This window comes from Mchenga conophoros, linkage group LG7 (assembly GCF_057382185.1).
Source record: "Mchenga conophoros isolate Kocher_MC1m ecotype Shallow Benthic linkage group LG7, M_conophoros_male_GT1.1, whole genome shotgun sequence".
Lineage (NCBI taxonomy): Eukaryota > Metazoa > Chordata > Actinopteri > Cichliformes > Cichlidae > Mchenga > Mchenga conophoros.
Genome location: NC_140532.1, coordinates 60534781 through 60539721, shown reverse-complemented (window position 1 = coordinate 60539721; position 4941 = coordinate 60534781). Strand labels below are relative to the sequence as shown.

At 38.5% G+C, this 4941-nt stretch overlaps 1 non-coding gene across 1 annotated transcript; it reads right to left on the bottom strand.

Annotated features, from left to right (window-relative positions):
* Positions 1-3989: 3989 nt before the first annotated feature.
* LOC146571379 (U1 spliceosomal RNA) lies at positions 3990-4153 on the bottom strand. The gene has a single exon (XR_014893484.1). It is a non-coding gene; the product is annotated as a U1 spliceosomal RNA (small nuclear RNA).
* Positions 4154-4941: the final 788 nt, after the last annotated feature.

Sequence of the window (4941 nt, the reverse complement as noted above, 5' to 3'; positions counted from 1 at the left end):
GGAGTTTTTTTGTTTTTCTGTTACTGCACCAAAAAAAAACAAAGATACATAAAACTCATTGATACTTTTACTTATTGCTATGCATCTAACCTCCATCATGGTTAGAAAATAATTCAGTTTGCATGTTTTATTTGGAAAAAAATTGGGGTTTTGTGATTTTTTCCATTTATGAGTTCCTAGGATTATGTGATCTAACTGGTATTTAAAGGGTTAGAATTCTGAATTTGAATGAAATTTTGATTTTCATGAACAGCACTGATGCTAATCTAAAAAATCAAGTAAAAAAAAGTGGAAATTTTTCTTAATATATATGAATTTTATAGCATTTTGTAGTTGTAAACAAGGGGTGGCCATTTTTGGCCACGAACAAGCTGAGAGGGAGTTTTCATGTTTTTGCTCTCTCTGCACAAAAATAACAATGCATTATAATCAATGTTGATGTGAATCAATTACATGACCCATACTCTACTATTAATAATACAAGAAATTTCAGTAGCAACTCAATTATATAAAATTGCAAGATTTGAGGTTGTCTTCCAGCTAGTCGCAGTGGACAAACAAACTGGTGTTTAAAGGGTTAAAAATGTAAAAAGTAATAATTATTTTATATTTATGAAAAGAACTGAAGTTACTTAAAAGCTTTATGCAGATAAAATGGCAAAATAAACATGAAAATAACAGACCTAATCTGTTGGTGGCCACGAACAAGCTGAAAGGGTAGTGATTTTGTACAAAGGCAAGGCAAGGCAAATTTATTTGTATAGCACAATTCAACAACAAGGTGATTCAAAGTGCTTTAGAGAGACATTAGAAACAAAAACAAATAAAAAGTATGATTTAAAATTGATTAAAACAAGCAAACAAACTAACTAACTAAACACACACATTTCACACCTGTTCGCGCGATCTGAACCCTTATCGTAAGGGGAGCTACCAGTCCTTCTGTGGACGAGCTACTTTCTATTTTAAATTCCCTGAATTTAAAATACTCTCTAGACCCAGTCTAGACCCAGCTGGGGAGCTACCCAGAGCTCTAACCCACTTAACAAACAAACAAACAAACAAAGCAGTATGTAAAATCAAAACAGATAAAATCAGAACAGTAGATAAAATCAGTAGTTAATGTAAGTTTTGAAATTTAAGCTTAACTAATTAACAAACAAACAAAACAGTATATAAAATCAAAACAGATAAAATCAGAAATAGATAAGATCAGTAGTTAATGTAAGTTTTGAAATTTAAGCTTAAAAGTGTGGATTTGGTGCTTTATTCAAATGCAGCTGAGAATAGGTGAGTCTTCAACCTGGATTTAAATAAACTGAGTGTTTCAGCTGATCTGAGGCTTTCTGGGAGTTTGTTCCAGATATAAGGAGCATAAAAGCTGAATGCAGCTTCTCCGTGTCTGGTTCTGACTCTAGGAACTGATAAAAGACCGGATCCAGATGACCTGAGGGATCTGGATGGTTCATACTGGGTCAGGAGGTCATTGATGTATTTTGGTCCTAAACCATTCAGAGCTTTATAGGCCAGCATCAGAACTTTAAAGTCTATCCTCTGACGGACAGGCAGCCAGTGTAAAGACCTCAGAGCTGGACTGATGTGGTCCACTTTTTTGGTCTTAGTGAGGACTCGAGCAACAGAGTTCTGAATGAGCTGTAGTTGTCTGACTGATTTTTTAGGTAGACCTGTAAAGATGCTGTTACAGTAATCAAGCCTACTAAAGATGAATGCATGGACTAGTTTTTCCAGGTCCTGTTGAGACATCAGATCTTTTATCCTTGAAATATTCTTGAGGTGATAGTAAGCTGACTTTGTTATTGTCTTAATGTGTTTTTCTAAGTTTAGGTCTGCATCCATCACTACACCCAAATTTCTCGCCTGGTTTGTGGTTTTTAGATGTATAGATTGAAGTTCTCTGGTGACCTGTAATCGTTTTTCTTTGGCGCCAAAGACTATTACCTCAGTTTTGTTTTTGTTTAGTTGGAGAAAATTGTGGCACAACCAGTCATTAATTTCCTCAATGCATTTACCAAGAGCCTGTACAGGGCCTCGGTCTCCTGGTGACATTGTGATATATATTTGTGTGTCATCTGCATAGCTGTGATAGTTTATTTTGTTGTTCTTTATAATCTGTGCCAGTGGGAGCATGTAAATGTTAAACAGAGGGGGTCCCAAGATGGAACCTTGGGGAACTCCACATGTGATACTTGTCTGCTCAGATGTGAAGTTACCTATTGATACAAAGTATTTCCTGTTTTCTAAGTATGTTTTGAACCAGTTTAGTACAGTTCCTGAAAGACCTGCCCAGTTCTCCAGTCGTTTGAGTAATATGTTGTGGTCAACTGTATCAAATGCTGCACTGAGATCCAGTAAAACTAAGACTGGCATTTTTCCACTGTCTGTGTTCAGACATATGTCATTAAACACTTTTGTCAGAGCGGTTTCAGTGCTGTGGTTCTGTCTAAAACCTGACTGGAAGGCATCATAGCAGTTATTCTGTTTTAAGAAGTAACTGAGCTGTTGAGAAACTGCTTTTTCAATGATCTTACTTAAAAATGGGAGATTTGAGATCGGCCTGTAGTTTTTCATTTGTGTCTTGTCAAGATTGTCCTTTTTCAGTATAGGTTTGATTACAGCAGTTTTTAGTGGTTCTGGAAACACAACTGACATTAAGGAAAAGTCGACGATCTGTAACAGGTCTGACTCTAAAGTCTTTGAGACCTTTTTGAAAAAACTTGTTGGCAGGACATCTAAACAGCAAGAGGAGGAGTTCAGTTGACCTAAGATGTCCTCCAGGTCTTTGCTGTTAATCGGGTGAAACTCTTTGATGGTGTTTAAACAGTTTTTCAGTGGACACAGTACATATCCTGGATCTGCTGTTGATGTACCAACTGCTTGTCTAATCTTTTGGATTTTGTCTGTGAAGAATTTGGCAAAGTCATTGCAGGCCATGGTTGAATGAAGTTCAGCTGCCACTGGCACAGGAGGGTTTGTTAGCCTGTCAACTGTAGAAAATAAGACCCGAGCATTATGGCTGTTTTTAGTGATGATGTCAGAGAAGTAGGACCTTCTTGCACTCCTCAGTTGTAAATTATAATTGTGAAGTTTCTCTTTATAGATGTCATAGTGAACCTGGAGGTTTGTTTTTCTCCATCTGCGCTCAGCTTTCCTACACTCTCTTTTTTCATTTTTCACTAGTGTGGAGTTTCTCCATGGAGACTTTTTCCTTCCAGAGATAACCTTCACCTTAATGGGGGCAATAGTATCCATTACATTTAACAGTTTTGCCTTAAAGCTATTGACGAGCTCATTGACTGAACCTTTGGACAGGTCAGGTGTTAATGGGAAGACCTGGTTAAAGATCTCACTACTGTCTTCAGTTATACACCGTTTTGTGATCACTGCTGTTGATATATTTGTGTGGGCTGAGATTTTACTTTCAAAGAAAACACAGTAATGATCAGATAAGCCCACATCAGACACAGCAATGTTTGAAATGCTCAGGCTTGGAGATCAGTAGGTCAAGAGTGTGTCCTCTATTATGTGTGGCCTCTGTTACATGCTGAGTCAGCCCAAAGTTGCCCAGAGTGTTACTCAGGTCTTTAGTCCCTTTGTCCTGAGGGTTGTCCACATGGATGTTAAAATCCCCAACAATAATTACACAGTCGAAATCAACACAGATCACAGACAGCAGTTCACTGAGGTCATTAATGAATCATTTCAATGTAAGCAGCTGTCTCCTGGAAGTTTTCAGTCTTTTGAATATGTGGCTTTACAGCTGAAGGCCCCATCCAAAGTTGTGTTTGTTAATGTTTACAGGCCTCCCAAATGCTGCACAGACTTTTTTAAATAAGACAGCATCCCCTCCTCCTCTCCTGCTTACCCTGGCCTCAATGATACAACTGTAGTTAGGAAGCCAGAAGATTGCATGACGTCGTCATTGAAAATAAGCGCAAACATTCCCACTGATTTTTCTTTCAACATATGATAAGGGGAGAGCGCGAACGCAGTCCCCACTACCAGAAATTATGTAGTCGAGATTCCCACATTTGGGGAATTCGCAAGCTGTCAGCAAAGCCAGAGTGCAATGGCTGAGCCTCGGCCTGAGAGAACCACCTTCGTGATCATGGTATCTCTCCTACCAGGTAAGTATGAATTTTTAAGCTCACGTATGGGGCAGTCTTTCACACACAAACCCTGCACACTCACGGTGCTCACAATCTCAAAATCAACACAAACACAGCCTGTAGGAAGCTGGGACTACACACTATTTATATATACACATGAAGCAGTTTCCAACAGAGCCCCATAAGGTTATTTAGCTTTACAAATACCGGGAGAATTTCCCATCATGCATTGCTGTATCTGCGCAACAAGAGCTAGCTGAAAGATAACTTTTTTCATCCATTTAACCTCCTTAAATCCACCAACAAACCACCAGAAGTTCAGCTAACTCAAAGGTAAAGCACGCTGCTAAACGAGTTTGTCTGATACTCGGGAAAAAGAGGATAAACGCAAAAGTTTTCTAGTTGAAGCACAGTCACTTCCGGTCTTTTCGTTAACTGCTGCTAGGCAACCAACAGTTTCCCGCTACGGTCTCGGAGTATGAACAGTGTTGCTCACGAAAACACGTCTGTGAACATGTCCGTGTGCAACAAACAACCAGAAAACAATCCAAATAAAAACACTAAAAATTTACTCATTAACAACGACTGAATTCACTCAGAGCAACTTTTTGCTTTGGCGGGAGTTTATTACCTGCTAAAGATGGCAGGAAGTCTCAAATCACGCGGGTCCGGCGCACATACACGTCTGGATGGTACAGCATAACCAGGTTAAGACATCTCTAAAAAAATATATTTTTGAGTGTTTTTCAGTGTTTTTAATTATTTGTTTTAATTTTGTTTATTTTCCATTGTTCACTGTGGCCTGATAAACATT